At 39.8% G+C, this 17,757-nt stretch overlaps 1 protein-coding gene across 2 annotated transcripts in view; it reads right to left on the bottom strand.

The window, feature by feature from the left end:
* ZFYVE9 (zinc finger FYVE-type containing 9) overlaps window positions 1-16,924 on the bottom strand; it is a 63,849-nt gene extending 46,925 nt beyond the window's left edge. The window contains exons 1-2 of one of the 2 annotated variants that reach the window (XM_052802552.1): window positions 16,614-16,924; window positions 395-499 (exon numbers count right to left, since the gene is read on the bottom strand). The gene's annotated coding sequence lies outside the window, so the exon portion shown is untranslated. The remainder of the gene's footprint in view (window positions 1-394; window positions 500-16,613) is intronic. The other variant, XM_052802553.1, reaches the window with a different exon arrangement.
* Between the last annotated feature and the right edge of the window lie 833 nt (window positions 16,925-17,757).

Here is a 17,757-nt window from a genome sequence, read left to right as displayed (position 1 = left end):
CAGCTCCCTTTAGTGATCTTTGTATTATTTGCCCCAGGAGGAAGAAGTCAAGCACCTTAGCTGTAATGAACAGTTTGTTCAGAGAGTTCAGCAATAGCTGTATTTTTAACTGATGAGATCTGCCTACAGCACAGACTGAGGAAGACTTTGCCCACTTCCCGCTGTTCCCCAAACAAAATAAGACACATCTTTGCTCTAAAACAAGGCAATTACTCTCAATAAAAACCAAAACAACAAAATGCTAAAAATACTCCATCATATTCTATATAAGATATATATCCATATAGAGAGGTGTATGTATATAAATATATACCCACAAGCATACATAAAAATACATGCATTTCAAGTACATATCCCTGAGCCATAATATTCTAGAGCAGAACTTGCCTCTTACCTTTTTCTCTTATACATATGTTAAGAAACGAATGACCCTGTGCCTACTCATGATGACTGCAGCACAACCAGCCAGTTCTGCTGAATCAGTGTGTTCTACTTGATCCTAGAAAGAAAATATAAACACGTATTTTATGATTGGTAATTCTGCCACAAACCATGTTTTTTCAACACATGACTACAGCTAGCATGGGCACATTTGGCAAATGCTGCAAGCCTTCAAATGATTTGGATTACACTTACAGGTTTAAATCCAGGGATCTATGCACTATGCCACTATAGCACTCCAATATTCTGGTGAAAAAAATTGCTAATAAAACCCACATTGCTACCTACCTACCATTATTCTTCATTTAACTGTAAACCCACAGAATGAGGCAGCAACTCCAACTGTCCTTGTATTCCTGATGACCTTGACTGTAACAATTTATAAAACTAGCCTCTGAAGTTAATTATATTACACTACAATAGGCCTTCCAAAAATAAAGAGCTAGTAGCTTTGATACTCAACAAAAATTCACAGCCTTCTGAATTCTGTAAACTGTATTCATCAGCTTCCCACTGATTTTGTTACAGCTAAACAACTGGTTTTGTCTTCAAATTATTCCCCCTACAGTCTTAGGTTCCCTTCGTTTCCTAAAGGCTGCTTCTCTCAAAAACCACAATGGCATCAACCTTCAATAGCAGGGAGAACCCAAGCAAATAAAAAAGGCTTCAGAAGAAACTGTCTTGTTCTCCTAACTACAGCATTTCTAGAGATCAGGTGCTCATTTTCACAGGCTGCATCCTAACAGTCAACATAGCTCAAAAATCCAACACAGCCATGAGCAAAGAAAAAAGAGACTGGTTTATGATGAACAGTGCAAAAAGAACAAGGAGCGAGCTAAGTTAAATTCATGTTTTAAGGTTTTCTGGTTCTGGTATTTGACCTGTTAGGTAGTTGAAATATTTATTAGTGCTCTGACGAAGCAGCAGCATATGTTAGAAAAAAAAAATCTGGAAACTCCAGCAAAATGAACACAGCTTAAAAAAAAAATAAATCAGTTCTCCATGCATGAAAGTGATATTCAGTGTTATACTACAATTTTCCCAGGGTTGTTTATTATTCTTTTCAGAAATAAGCTACAGTAATAATTCCAGGAAACTAATGAACTGAACAGTAACACTCTTAGTAGTACTGTTTCCAGACTCAGAATAAAATCCCACAGCTTTGTATGCCAACAGAACCATTCCTGTAGCCAAGTAAAACTTCTGATGCCATCTATATTTCTAAGTCTATAAGCTAAGATGGATTTTGGATATTTGGCAAATAGTAGAAATTACTATATTACAAGGTTCTTCAGATAGGCTTTATATGCATGCATAAATGGAGGTGAGGGAAAAATTAATTCCACTGAAAGCCTTCAGAATTATGAGCTCTTTCAAAGGGATGTGAAGTACATGTGGCAGTGGGGCAAGGTTATCTGTACCACTACCATGTCCCCTCCTGGTCTGTAGGTGGAAGAAAATGGTTCCGTTTCCACAACGCCTTTGAAAAGATAGATCAATTAATGACAATTCTGTTTGTGATTTATGACGAGGCCTGTCAACTGCATCATGACCATCCAACACATTTCACATGAACAAGTTGGTCATACATTAACCACAAACTTCAATCTTTACCAATCAGAAATGGATCAGACCTAGCAACCTATAGCTGAAACGTGCTGTGCTGTTACCAGTGCTCTAAGCCAACAAGCCTTCTAGGCAAGTGATATTCAGGGCAACAGTACAGCTTTATTATTCATTGTTTTTATTCTGATCCACTTTCCTTGTTCCATTCTTCCCAGGTAATAACTTTTTTGTCCGTAACCATTCAACACAGAAGAACACAGATCCAATCAATCGCTACCAGTCTCCAAAGAAAGCCTTGAAGAGATATTACCTGGAGGTCCTAGAGCTTTTTGTTTACAATTCAACATTTACTCTCAGCAGCCATTTCCCCTTACAAAGATCAATGCAAAAATCAAAGCATGCTTACAGATATGAATGTAATATATTTAAACAAAAAGCAATTTTTAAAAAGTAAATTACAAGGTTGGATTTCCTGAAAAAATGAACAAGTTGACAAAAGAGCCAAATTCATTTTCCAGTAAGAATTTAATGTAAAAGAACTATATTAAAATAAAAATCAAGGACAAAAAGAATAACTACAAAGGAGAGTCAAGAATATTCACAACAATGTATAACCTAGTGATTATTAGGTTTTTCACAAATCATACACACTGGTAAAAAAGGGCTCCATCACACTTGAAAAAAATACATACACTTCCACCTAAAAATTATGTGCCTACTGAGACCTAAGATCACTATAAATGAAGGAGGCCCAATGTCTCTGCTGTTCCAGTTTGCTTACTCTGAGCATTTCACAGTTTCTTATCTCTTCTGCTGATGGTTGGCTGAACTCTTCTGTCTCCTGCCCTACAGTGGTATCACTCAGGTGCTACTTTGGTTATACCCTACATGTATGATTTCCCTCAGGAGCTCCAAGAGGGCGACTGCCAATTACTGCAAAAGCAAAACAGAAATTGAAGAGAAATTTGACAAGCAGAGACGTGCCCAGAATAAAGAGAGGATGAAGAATAGAAGAAAAGAGCTCTAAAAATATAAAATTAGAAATATCTTCCACAAAAAAGAATGTAAAAAATGTTTACAACATCAAATGGAAGTAATCTGAACCAGCACAAATTGGAATAGCTTATAATACATGGGAAGAGACTGAAAAAGAAGCAATTTTGATACTATGTTAAAAAAATGCAGAAAAAGCTCAAAGCATGAAGAGATGCTAAAAAATGCTTCCATCTACTGGCAAGGATCCAGCTCTTAACTACACTACAGATCCTCTATAATGTAGTACCAGTGAGAAGATGTCTTTGAGTAGGCAGGAATACATTTGCAGCCATTTTAAGGCATTTCATTATTGCTAGATTAGTTGAACTAGGCATTATCTTAAATGCAAACCCAGATTTCAATGCTGGTATCTTAACTTCCTAGATTGTCTACGCTCTGGAACTATCAGATGGGAGATTCAGAGAGACTAGACAGGGGATGTATTCAGGTCTCAACTTTGCAAGAATGAAAACTACAAGAAGAAATTAGCAGGGGTTTACATTAATAGAAAACAGCATACTTAAGCAAGAGGGGAAACAGGTAGAAAGTTTCAGGACACACGTCAGTTATGCAATATGAAATATTTTATCTGATCAGTTGATCTGGAAGCTAAATCTTCACCAGTGGAAAAGATGGCATTTCTTCATTCAAGTGATGAAACGCTTGGAATAATGGTACTTTACCATGCACCCAACAATTTTGTCACTTCATAATGGTTCCTTCTTGACCTCTCTCAAACGAAGCAGCAACTTACAGTCAAGTTTCACATGAATGTGTGTTTGTATTATTTTTTAAGAATTAATGTAAGTAGAAAGACTAAATACTATGCAGGAACGCTCCTCCCACAAAGGCAGTCCTCCAGACCTGTCTCAGGATACGCTGTCACAACGGCACCCACAATCTACATGGACAGTGTATGTCCATACTAACTGAATGAAAGCAAGCTTCATTCTCCATTGCTGTTATCTTTCCTGAACACAACATTGACTCTCAAACATTTATTAATTTTGTACAAAGACAAAGTACGGGGCTCCTTCTACCTAGTGTGTGCCAAATAAAAGGAAGGGTGGGTGTTACAAAATGTTTGTGACACAGCAGTAGCAATATCTGTCACACACATGAAGACGCCTGCAATGGCAAGGACTTCAGATTAGCCCCCAAATTAAACATTTCAACACAAATTGTTCTATTAATAAATTATACCAGCAGCCATGCAATGCAAGCAGAAAAAAAAAAAAAAAGAAAATAATTGTTTTTTAAAATCTTATTTATTAAAGGAGACTCAGCAAATAACAACAGAATTTTTCAAAAATACCCTAAGAAACAGTTCAGGATTAGAAAATCCCATTAAAACTCCCCATAAATCCATTTCATAAGAAATGCTAAAAACAGCAGCAAGAGATGAAATGTAACAAATATAAACAAGACACAGTTGCTGCTAATCCTTTTCCTGCACCAAAAGCTCAAGATGACCAAATACCCTTCGGTTTTATTTCCCATAATTCACTGATGTTCCTACTACCCAATGTAAATTAACCAAAGAGTAGACTGGGGCATGGCAGGCTATTTCTGTGCAATACAACACTTCGTACCACCTCACTACCCATGAATGCTGACAAAAGATAAACTATTTCAATGTTGCAATGGTTTGTCTTTTTTTCCAATCAACTGAACAAATAGAGATGGACAACACCCAAAGCAGAATACAGTCTCCCTAATTACTCCACTAATATTTGCATCTTTTCCCTTCACTTTTCCCCATGCCATTTTAAAGCTATTATTTTCACTTTTGTCTCCAGCCAAGTTTCCATAAGGAGACATTCACACATGCCAGAGCAGTAGTAAGGCAGTCAAAAGAGCAACAACTTCAAAGAAGCGTCATACAACGTATCGCAGTCAAAAGTAACAGGGAAACAAGAAAAATTACAGCAGCGTTATCAACCTTTGTCCTCCAGTAAATAAGAGAAAGCAGCCCAACTGAAAAGGACACCAGCTTTATAACAGCTTACAGTAGAAAATAAATTCCATTTCCTACCCTTTTTACTATTTCAAGGAGAAAGAAATTGATTTATTTTCTTGACACAAAAAACAGCCTTGCCAAAAAGCCCGTACTTTCTCAGCACGCTGCAGAGGCAGGGCTCTCAGCACCTGGAGACAGGAACCACAAGTCCTTCTTACGTAACTACTTTTCACTGCCTTGAAACGTATCCATCCCCGGCTCTTTGGAAGAACAAATAGATAGGTTTACACTGCAGTACTGCCCTTCCATGCAAGTTTTTCCAGAGGAATACAGACGGAAAAAAAGAGAAAATCCTTTCCTGACCTTACTCATATGCTCATAGAACTCACTTCAAAATCTACTGGTTTATAAATCTAATGTTTTATAACACTTTGTTTCATACAACTCCCAAGTTTAAAACATTGTAAACCACAAAAAAAAATTAATGCACAGTGTATTAAACATAAATTTAATATGCAATCATGTTTCTTAATTTGTGCATGGATTCCATGTAATGTCATCAATGCAACAATGTGCTTTTTAAAAAAAATCACTACATTTAATATACTGAACTGCAGCTGTTATTTAACTTTCTTCAAATACAAACTAAAGTAAAACAGAATAAATAGGTTTATGAGATGACTTTTTATGTTTCTGTATTTGAGAAACAGGGGTTTGACTATTAGAAGTTAACATTTACCGGATTTGAAGAATAAAATTATTTGAAGTCACACACTATGTATCTCTGAGTGGATTAATCCTGTATTCTAACACTTTATGAGTTTTTCTTCTTTCTAATGTAGGGTAGAAAGAAGAATGAATCCCAAATATACTGATCATTGTTTCAATGTTTCTTAGATTTGGGCAACAAGGGAAAAACTGACTAAGGTCCCCTAGAATCACTAATTAAATGCCTGCAACGGCCAAGGAACTGCCCTTTTTATAAAACCCACGAGGGGCTGATATTTGCAGGTGCCATGAGCAAAATCTGATAATAAAAGCAAGAATTGCCACGCAACCAGAATGGGACAGATGAAAAGGACAACGGGCAAAGAGGGAAACCGCTTTGCTACCATTTACTAGCCCATCAATTCTGAGTTGTACCCACTGGGGAGAGAAGCTGCTAGAAGCGACACAATTTATGCACTCAGCTGCTCTTTAGAGAAAGGACAATCTGTACAGAAAAGAAGTCTGAAAGTCTATAGTCAGTTTCTTCTGAAGAGCAGTCAATCAGCTACTAAAGCTACCTATATCAGCACACTTGGATACAACCTCTTTCCAACACTGCTGTGGTCATTTTTACTCATTTGATAGCTATGTAACATTAACAGTGTTCTAAAATCTTACACACACACGCTTTTAAGAAATACCATTATTATAGACAGCAAACAGTTACTATTTCTCAAATCCTATGTTATGTAGAGCTGGATTACTGTGCATCCCTGAAAATAAATTCAGAGATCTACAAATTTTTATCTCATACTCCCTTCAACCTGAAATTACCTCAAAGGAAGTAACTTTTAATTCCCATTTTTGTATTGACCTTTCTATTCATAACACACCAAGATTAAACTTATACACACACACACAATACTAACACACTATGAAACACTGTTGTCTTGTCAAATGTAGAAAGTTCACTCCCATGTTTGTGATCATGATCTAACTACATTGCTGATGCTCACAGTGCATTACATCTCAAGTCATCTGTAACTAGTAACTCCCTCAATACAACTCAATACATCCACAGCAACAGTGTGTACTAAAACTGCTCTTTCTGAGTATGATTCTTATTTATGCTGAGGTCCATTAACATGCTTTTAACAGTGCTGAAGGGACTAAGCACTAACCAACAGAAACGGTGAGTAACACGCATCCGGATTTGCTGTAAAGCTTTTTTTTTTTCCCATTGTTCCAGTGGTGCAATATACCAACCAGGACATTTACTTAAAATTTATGTAAGACTCAAAAAGTTCTAGTTATAAAACTTAAGTGCCCATAATTCTGTATCACTGTTGGCAGTCACAGGAAATAAAGGCTTAGCAGATTAAAAAAAAAAAAAAAATTTGAAAGCATTCATTATTAATAAGTCAAAATACAGTTTTCGGAAATCTTACAGAGCTATAGGAACACCAAATCCTCCTAAACTCACAGGCAACATTTCTCAGATAGTCCAAAACTGAGAAACCTCTGCCACTTCTTTTGTCCACTGATACAGCAGTTGATTCTGCTCAACCACGAATCCCTACCTCTTTTCTTTACCTCTCCTTTTTAGACTGTAGTATACTCTTGTGTTTTTTCTTCACCTGATAGTCGTCTTTTCCCCTCTCAAACACATTCCTTCCTCATTCACTTCTTCCTGCATCTGTTTTCTTTTTCCCTACCCATGCTTTCTTCCTTCTCTGACAAAAAAATTGAGAAACCCCGTATGTTTCAACATCACTGTTCAGATCCACTGGTATAAACTAGTTGTAAATAACCTTATTAACCACATGATACTATTCCTCACTTCTAGGAATGGTGGGAAAAAACCCAACAGCAATGGTCATGTGTCCACTTTGCAAACATAAATGAAAGTCTTTAGACAAAACAGCTATCAAAAAAGAAAAAAAAAAAGTGGCTGAAATAACAGTCAAATCATAAGACATCATTGCAACTGTCAACCTCCCTTCTACCTATCCTCATAGTTATTTACTGTCGTCATGGCTCCTTCATGAATTCATTTAAACCCTCAGCCTTTTAGACTGTGAAATACAATTTTTGACACATACACACACTGGGTGTTCAACATCCAGAATCAGCACAGCTACCTGCTTCCCTCAAGCATCTATGTATTTGAAACCTCTAGTTAAGACAAGTTTCATTAACTACATAGGAGCCACTATTTATACATTTCCTCTAAGTAGAAGGTACAACTGCATCTACAAGCCATCTGTACAGAAATGAAGCTTAATGGAAAAAAAAAAAAAAAAAAGAGAGAGAGAGAGAGAGAAAATATAACCACAAAGGGCATTATAGGAAAAAAATGAGGGAACAAAACCACTACATATACATATGTACCTATTGCCCATGAGTCTCAAGAAACAATTTCTAATTCTCATCAGAATAAAATCCATGTTCATTCTACAGGAGTACACAAAAAGGAAAAAAAAAAAAATCTCTGTGCAAATTCCAGCAATAGGTTAAAATGCATTTTACAGGTGACTTGTTAACTAAAACTAAGGTAAATATAATATAGAGGCTATTATGTCAGTACACTAATACAATTACCTGAAAGCACAAGAGTACATAGGTACACTGACACTTAAGTAATGTCCTTTTAAAGTTACATTTATAAAAGAAAAGAATCAAGAAAGAACTGTGAAATGCATGAATTATACTGGGGTTTTATACAGACTTCATCATTTATACAAAAACACAGAAATTAAATTCCTACAATCAATCCAATGTGATGTTTCAGTTAAGAGGCTGTTTCAATATGTATACTATTTAAAGCAATCTGTTAATAACATAACCTAAGAAGTGGGCTTTGCACATCTTTCAAGTTCACCAAACAAGAGATCATTAAAATACTCATTTTTAATTAACCAATATAGCACTCACAATGTAACTTTGTAACATGATGACAACCAATATGCTCTGCTAAACTATCAAACTGGCCAGCAAACAGAAACTGTAGCTATATACTTAAGTATAAACCCCAAAAAGGGTGTAAATCAGATACCCGTGCCTTTCTCTATGAAACACAAGTCTCAGGAGCAAGCTATAGCATGTATTTCTACAGTATTACAGAAGAACATGCAATTTCAAAAAAACTGCTAGATAAATGAAAAAAGATTAATAGACAAAGAGGGAACTTCCCTCTTACGCGATCTCAATTCATATTAAATGTTCATTTATCTGCATTACAGTGCAGATAGGGAATAAAAAATTACATTGACATGATTGGTTTGCTGGGTATATTTTAACCATGTAACTCTTGTGTCTCCCCCACGCTACAAAGAAAACTCAGTATTCACAGTCTCAGTAACACAAATAAGAAGAGGACTTAGGTACTGGTAAGTGTTCAGTTACTATTGCTTTTCAATTGTTTTATCTTTAATCTGTTCTCCTACAGAAATGAAGATTATGGGATCATATTGTTCACTTACTATTCTTTATGCTCATCTTTCAAAAAAAAAAAGTTCATTAAAATTAGTATCTGCACAGTAAAAAACAAATCCAAATGACTGTCCTCCGAGGAAAAGCAAGCTGCTATATGTATTTTTGGCAGCAACCTGCTGGGCAATCAATACCCACACAGCTCTGGAAAAAACAGAATTATGGTGTTATGTGAGAAAGCTGGAGTTATTGCAGACGGTGAAGGAAGGGAAGAGATACTAAGGGGCAAAAAGGATTTAAATCTACAGAAAAACAAGCTTCTTTCATTCCACTGATGGTAAACGACATGCTTACCAATAAAGTATCTCAAAGGACTTGGCTACATATAACATCAGATTCAGTTTACACTATAAAACTCATTCAACACATCTTCTAATTCAAAACAAAACATAGTTCCCTACATCTCCAGCTCTTGTAAGAATTTCCCTGCTACTTATACAATCTTCCACAAATTCTAAAGAATTATGGGTGGAAAATAAGTCCTAACCATCAGAAACAGATCTGGCTTTAGATTCCCACTGTTTCAGCTAGAGCGATGGGAGCTCCTTTATCACTGGACCAGCCCACTGCACTGACTCAATCCAAGAACCGCTAAGCTCTTTTGAGCATCGGCTTAATCAAGCCCAGTTCTCGGTCCTCAGTCTTGCATGACATCAGGCAACATGCTCCTTGGATCTGTGACGTCCTAAAAAGACGGGTAAACATTATCCCTATTCAACAGTTAGTGGAAGTGACACACACAGAGATCCAAGGTATACGCTCTTCTCTTTCATATCATGCTTATTTAAGAAATCATCAGCATCAGATATCTATCCCTCTTCTGTGATAGATTACTGAGGCCCACTTGCCTTTCCTTCTCTACAACACCTGCAGAAAAAGCAGACGTGCTACCTCTTCAGTCACTGCACTTCCCAATCTGGTGTAGAAACAAAATTAATTTGATTTTGTTTAAATTGACATGCAAAGCTCAGAGCTGCAGAACTTGAAGAGGGAATACAAATTTAATTCTGCCAAGCATCGTCAGCAGATGACAGGGGCAGGGATTACCTAAGTCACCCCCACACAGACCACCAAAGTCTACCTCAGACATATTGGATGTGCAGCACAGCCAAGATCAGAATGTGGTCTGAGCGCAACACAGACCAGAGGAATCTAGATCACCAGAAACCGGCCCCCATGTTTTACTGCTAATGATACCATTCTTAAACCTTCCTCTTAAAATCCAACAATTCAAAAAAATGAGGGGGGGGGGGGGCAGGGAAGATACAAAAATCAAAGCTGTTGCAGAAGAAAATGAAACAGATGAGGGAACAGTTTCATTGTCCAGGTTAAAAGAAATGTAAGAAAAGACTTCCAGTAATCTGACTGGCCAACCAATCAAGCAATAAATTTTATGCATATTCACATGATTTGCCAATTCTTGAATTTATAACAACTATATACACTATAAATTCACAGTTTCAAATGGCTTGGCCTTTATTTTAGTTATCCTAAATCAATCTTCATGATCCCACTTGGAGTGCAAACAGGTAAGTCAACACGTACGCCGAGTTCAAAGCAGAGTTTTGACACTACAAAACAGAATCTGGAAACAGAGGAGCTCCTCTAATAGTCAGTGTCATTCACAGATAAAGAAGCTATTATGCAATTTAGAAAGCTCTTTGATCTGCTTCTTATACTGAACATTACCAACTCCTTTTAAGTTCATCATTGTACTTTTTAGAAAAATGTACCAGTGTATGTTCCTCCATTGATAATCTTATATGAATTTTCTAATGTATTTCACCCATCTTACTTCCCGAAATAAAATTTTAAACTTGGAGTGAAATATAAATGTTGTACTCAGAGCACATGTATAAAGATTGAGTTCTATTATTTATAAAAAAAGGCTTCAGTATATCATAGAAGTAAATAAAACCTTTCCTATTACAGTAATTTTTAAAATTGCAAGAATCCAGAAGTAAGGCTTATAAGTATTACTAGGGAAGCGGGTAATAGATAAAGCACACATGAATCTCTGACACAAGTATGGCCTAATTTCAACTTATCACCTGATAGGAAATGACCTCTGGATTCTTTCTACACTGGGAAGAGGGAAGGACAGGTTCCTCCCAGCTACCACTTCACTAACAAAAAAAAGGCACTGAACTTAAGACATATACTAAATATTTTGCCTTTTTATGCGGGCCCACAACTGCTCTTTGGCAAAATTGAAGAATTCAGTAAGTAAGACTCACAATGAAACATTACCAGTAAGTATAGTCATAATTTGGTAGATAGCATTTCTTTTCTAACTCTTAACTGGACAAGGGATTTTCTCAACACAAGCAAAGGCTCAAAACATTTCCAGCACCTCTGATCATGCCTAATTCCTCTGTTGCTAATGAAGAATAGCTAAAATAGTTACCAAACTGAAATCTACAACGCAGAAGTATTTTCATAGCAGAAAAAAACAGTTCCAGCTTTCTCTACATAAGGCTTTAGTGCTTTTTTCTTACTACTGTGAATGTCGTTCAGCTCAAGCCAGGCCAAAAAACAGGAAGACACTATCAAAGACACATTACTGTGTTATTTTATATACAAAGCCATACCCTAAACCAGGGTTCAGCATCACTACCTGAAGTATCAGTTGATGCCTCAAGCTTCCACTAGAATGCTTTCCACCTTTGTTACTATGTTGGAATGAAACCAGTAACAGAAAACCAACAAAACAATTTTAAGAAAAATTATTAACTGGCAATACCATTTCCAATTGTAAAGTCCTACTCAACTTCATTATGCAATCAATCTCTTAAATTCATCAAGCTTCCTGCTGATATTAAAAGGAGGGGGGAAAAGTACAGAAAAGAGAAGCAAAATATATACTAGTAGCATGCAATACAATTCTTGATAGAAAAACCTAGACAATCCTAGCAGAGCATGCCAGAATGCTTCCGGACCTTCAGTGCATTCCCTTAAACAACTGATACTATGGTGACCCCACTGACACATAAGCTAGATTTGTAGCTTCAGTTGCCATCAAAATATCAGAGGTATAAGCAGTATTAACACATATAGCAAACAAGACAAAGATATTTTTATATTCTATGTACAACATAGAGACAGAATATAGAGGGTAGAGCCATTAGCATTATCTGCAAATAATTCAGTATGAAGGTTAGTAATTGCTACTTAAGAACATAGAGACAAATGAAAAACCAATGCAGGTGGAAATCCAACACCGAAGTCCATGTTTTCATTTGCCTAATGCATAGTGGACACTGGGGATAGAATATGTGAAAAGTTTAACATATGGACACCAAAACTTCAAAGTGTAACATATGCTCAGACTGCCACATATTGACATTTCCAAATTATCAAATTTTACATAGAAGAAAAACAACATTAAAGTTTCTTTAAGCTCTCTCCTCACTGGCCTTCATAACTAAGACAACTATTGCCTTAGTTTATACTTAGACTGAAGATATCACGCAAGCTATTCAGATAGCACTCTAGCTAAACACTTTCTAAAACACAGAAAATCTACAGATTGTGACCCCACACCTGTTTTTCAGTTTATCACTTTTTTTTTTTTTGCCTTTTTTTTTACTGTAATAGAACTATGCCTGTGTAAAATTCAACTGACTGGATCTGCTTCTTTAAGCCAACTCCCACTTGAACAGATCTGGATGAAAGAATACAGATGGAACAATTTATCCAGTGTTGTCACCCATAAGTTCCTGGCCATGCACTGTTTGTCTTTAACCCATGTTTTTAAATTAATTAGATTTCTCCAGTAACAACCTTTAAAATAGTTTAAGTGACCCTTTATGGATTTCTTCTACCATTCACCTTCAGCCTATTTGATGCTGATGTACTAGTTGGAGGGCCGTTATTTCTGAAAAATAAGTATCAATACTACACATTTCTACCCATCTCTTCTAGCAATATAACAGCAATATAGTTACTGTTGTAATATTCCGGCAATAAACAATACTGGAAAGATTCAGTGAAAAAATACATATAAACTCGCCTTAAAGATATTTTTCCTATTCCACCCGTCTGCTATGGCAGTCTGAATAGTATCATTCCTAAATATCCCAAACTCTGCATGTGTATGATGCAAAAGGGAGGAAACATCATAAAGCACATTCAAGAAACAAATACATGTCAAAGACAAAACCACCGAGTGCAGTATTCCATTAATTGCAATGAAAAGGTCCTGGGATCTGCAACGTCTTGTAATTTTCTCTAGAACCTAACATTTAAAGGAATGACGTAGTTTAATACCCTAGGTATGACACTCACACTCATTCCTTCCCACAAACACTGGCCAAGAATTACACTCATTAAGATGTAACAGGGCACCTTAAAATCTACAAATGTTCAATGTCTAAAAAGAATCTTAACAGATAAATTAAAAGAAATTGTGTTATGCTTTAGTTTCAATTAAGTGAAACCCAGCCAACTAAACAATAAGTAGGAAAGTACTTTATTTGTCTGTAAAAATAGAATCATTTGTATCTATTAAATACATAATTATTATTATTTATATATAAAATACATATTTGTATGTATTATGATAATGGTCATTTACTTTTATCACACTTATTTTTCAAAGTGTGCTATTCTTTTGATAACTATATAGCGTGTTTTGCTCTAGTTGCTAGTCAAATAAATTTGTACAAATATGTATCCTGAATTTTAAATTAAGTAGAAACTACTATGTCAATGACGGATCCTTGATGTATCTTTTAAAACTTCCCATCCATTTACATTAATTGATGCAATTTTCCCAGTGCTGCAAGATGTAGCCAACACTTAAAGCCAACACAGAAGTAAAAGCTGTTTCTATCAACTAAACCTCAATACTTTAACTTACTTTCAGCCATTTACTCTTGACTATATATTTCTTATCAATACAAAAAGCTTTGTAAACTTTTAGTATCCTTGTACAGACACATTTCTCAATGCTTCACAAAAACAACAGGAGGGAAAACTGAGCATGTTAGTTCACATTTCTGTTCATTTCAAAGTTCAAGTCTCATAAAGAATCACAAATAGAGCTCTAAAACAGGTCACCTTTCAATTTCTTTAGAGACTTCAATCTCAATCACATTAAAAAAATAAACAGTAGCTTTTATATAAAACTTTCAAAGTAGTCTATGAATATACTGGTGTCTTCCAACAATGTTCTGGACAAGGTCGCCGATTCATCAGCACACAGACTAACCGTGCACTGAAACTATTATCCCTCATCTGATTTTCTGTCAGGAAACTCACTTTTATTTGGAATATTCTCAGCTTAGTGCATCAAAAAGATTTTTCTGATCAACAAAACATGAATACACAACAACTTCTTCCCAGAATCTATTTCTTTTGGGCCAACTTTTATTCAAAAGCAAAACTTCACTCTAATCCTTTTGCAAAATAATTTCCAGGTAATTTTTTATAGACAGCCTGTAAACCCAAAAACTAGCAAGCTATTTTCTGCTAAAGTTGGCACAGCTAGTGGACAGGCAACAACAGACATTAAAAGCTTATCATTCTTTGGCCACAAGTTTTCATACTGCATCTTTGTTCAGTCTCTACCTTTGTTTCCTGAGAAAAATCACAGTCAGACTTTATGCCAAACTAAAAAAACTGTATTTCGTCTCAGTCTTAGCCCCAGGCCTCAGATCCTGAAATGTGCGCTTGAAAGTATTTAATCCCTAGCCTAATAACTGACTCAAAGCTAACACACAAAAATAACACCCAATATCAGGACTCAGCAATGCAGTTTTAGGGTGTTTTTCTTCCTTTTTCACACACTAAAGAAGGCACCATAAAGCAATGGACAATTAGAGAATCAATCACAAAGTGTCAGAACATGGTAACTTGTTAGGTGTAGATCAGGGCTTGAGTTAGAGAGAAGCTTGTTTGAGATTTTAGGGCCTTATTCAGCTTCCATTTCGGATTCCCCAAACCTCTGAAGAGATTTTTAATTTTGTCTCTCTTGGGTCAAGGAGACTGTTCTCATTTTGTATCACATGCCATAACTTTATAAAAAGAAATGCACTACTGGGTTCAGGCAGTAACAAAGGATTTTGATGTTGTTTCAACCACTGAAGGTATATCTAAAATCTGGATCCGTTCCACGCAATCAAAAATGATTTGCTAATAAAAGTTAATTACAATGTTTTAAAACATTGCCTAGTCAGTAAAATGCTGCCCAAAGAAAATAAAAGCTTTTATTCAAGTGGAGCATCTTTTTCATTATTATTTTACTTGTTTCTACAGGGCCCTTTCCAGTTTTGGATTCAGGCTGGACCAAAATATTGAGGGCAGTGTTATTCAGAAATTCTAATCCAATACAACCACACTTAATAAAAAGATTGCCGGAATTCAGTCAACTTCTAATATTTGAACTGAATGAAAATATGCGTAAAAATTAAACCCTCCAAAAAACCTCTGTCACAAAATAATCAGGAATATCTTGTCTATAAATAAACAAGATAGTTAACACGAAAACATAAAGTCTATCAATTCCCATCTGCTACTTGTTTCTCAGTCTGGTTAACAAGATAAAAACAGTTCTTCAGCCACCCTCCATCATATGCACCTATTTAACCGTAACATTTATGAGCAAGTAAGTAACCCACCTCTGCGAAAAGTCTGACATGCCAAGAGTGCCAGTTATTCTTAGAGCGAGACATGACCACAGTTTCACGTAATTAGAGATGTTATAAAACGCATCCCGCCCGCTCACCCCATCCCCCTCCACCACTACCACCATTGCAGGAGTGACTTGTTACACATCGCGATGAGCAAGTAACATTCCCTGCCCGAGGAAGGAGCGGAGATCAGGCCATAAAAAGGGCACGAGATGCAAACAGGGATCCTCCCCTCTCCGGGCCGGGAGCCGAGGCTGCCCGCTGCCTCCCGTGCGCACGGCGCGGCCCGGGGCCGCCGGCCCGCCCGGGGAACAGCCTCGTCTTGCCCCGCACCGGCGGCACACGGGGGTCCCTGAAGGGGGGGGGGGGGGGGCAGCCCCGATGGAGGGCGGCAAGAGCTCTTTCCCCTTCTCCAGGATCGCCGGCGCGGGGGGAAAGGTGGCCCGGCCGCGCCGGGCGAGGGGGTCAGCCAGTCCAGGCACCCGGGGACGGAGGGGAATGGCGGGGAGGGGGCTCGGAGGACCAGCCGCTGAGGGCTGAGGGGCGATCGCTGCCTTCCCCCTTGGCGGCGTGCTGGGCACAAGGGCGGCGGGCTGAGGGGGCACCCGGAGCCCCCAGGCCCTGGGCTGGGGCGGTGTCGGCGATACGGCGGCTCTGCTGAGGCGTCGGAGCCCTCCCCGCCCGCCCGCGGGGCCTCGCTCCGGGCGGCAGGGGCCTGGGGAGCGGGATACCCCGGCCTCCCGGGCCTGGGGGCGGAGGGCTGGGCGCCGCTCACTCACCTCGGGAGGCAGCAGGCGCCGCCGGGTCTGCATGGCGAGGGGGATCCCCCGGCGCCGCGCTCCGCCGCCGCCGCTCGCTCCCGGGCGGGCCCCGCAGACCCCGCGAGCGCTGGAGAGGCCGGCGCCCGCCCTCGCCGCCTGCCAGCCCGGCTCGCTCGCTGGCTCCGCGGCCAAGGCCGCCGCAGCTACCGGCAGCCAGCGCCCCCTGGCCGGCCCCAGAGGCAGCGCACGGCACTGCGGCACCGCCGGGGAGGCAGTGCGGAGCCTGCCGCACCCCCGCCCCGCGGCGCGGGGGGCCGGGCAGGCCGCGCCGCCACCTCCGGCCCGGCCGCCTACCGGCCCGGGCGTCACGGGCGGAGAGCGGGAGGAGTCACCCGGCGCAGGGGGACGCACCGCCGCGCCGCGGAGGGAGCCTGCCCGCTCCCCCTCCCTGCTCCCGCGGGGTCCCGCCAAGCCCGCGGGCCACCACCGAGCCCGCGCGGCCCGGCAGCCAGGGCCTCCCGCCCACACCCCCCACCACACACACACACACACAGGCGGAGGGCGGCACCGGGGGAGCGCCGCAAACCAGCCGCAGGCAGCCCGGCGGAGGAGCTGCGTGAGGCGCAGCCGTGCCGCTGCCCACGCCGCGGGGAGGCAACCATCGCTACCCGGGCACTGCGCGGCGCACTGGTGTGCCCTCGGCCGAGAGACGTGCCCCGCAGCCGGCTGCAACGGCACCTACACACTGGAGGCAGAAGGATTGGCGGCTGGGAGCCGTTCATATTTTATTTCGCCATTGCATATTGAGTTCCTTCAGAATCGGAGAGGAACGCCCTCTCCTGTGGGACACCCACAGACGCCCGCGCACGCCCGCCCTGAGGGGTGTATGGGTGCGCAGACACGGAGCCGTCCGCTTAAGGACACGTTAACTTCAGCAAAGCAGGATTAGGGAAAAAAAACCCACGCTCGTTCCTCACAGAAACAGTCTCAGAACTGCGATGGCAAACTGAACAGGTTACGCCAAACCACAACTACGCGCCCGGAGTACCACCGATTCTCTCTCTAAGAGGAGGCGGCCGCGGCGGCGCCCATGCCGGGAGCGGGACACCCTTCCCCGCCTGGCTGCAGGCACTCGGGAACTCGAGGAAATGTCGCTTTCCCG

This window comes from Harpia harpyja, chromosome 11 (genome assembly GCF_026419915.1).
Source record: "Harpia harpyja isolate bHarHar1 chromosome 11, bHarHar1 primary haplotype, whole genome shotgun sequence".
Taxonomy (NCBI): domain Eukaryota; kingdom Metazoa; phylum Chordata; class Aves; order Accipitriformes; family Accipitridae; genus Harpia; species Harpia harpyja.
Note: the sequence above shows the minus strand (reverse complement) of the source record. Positions and strands in the feature narration are given on the sequence as shown.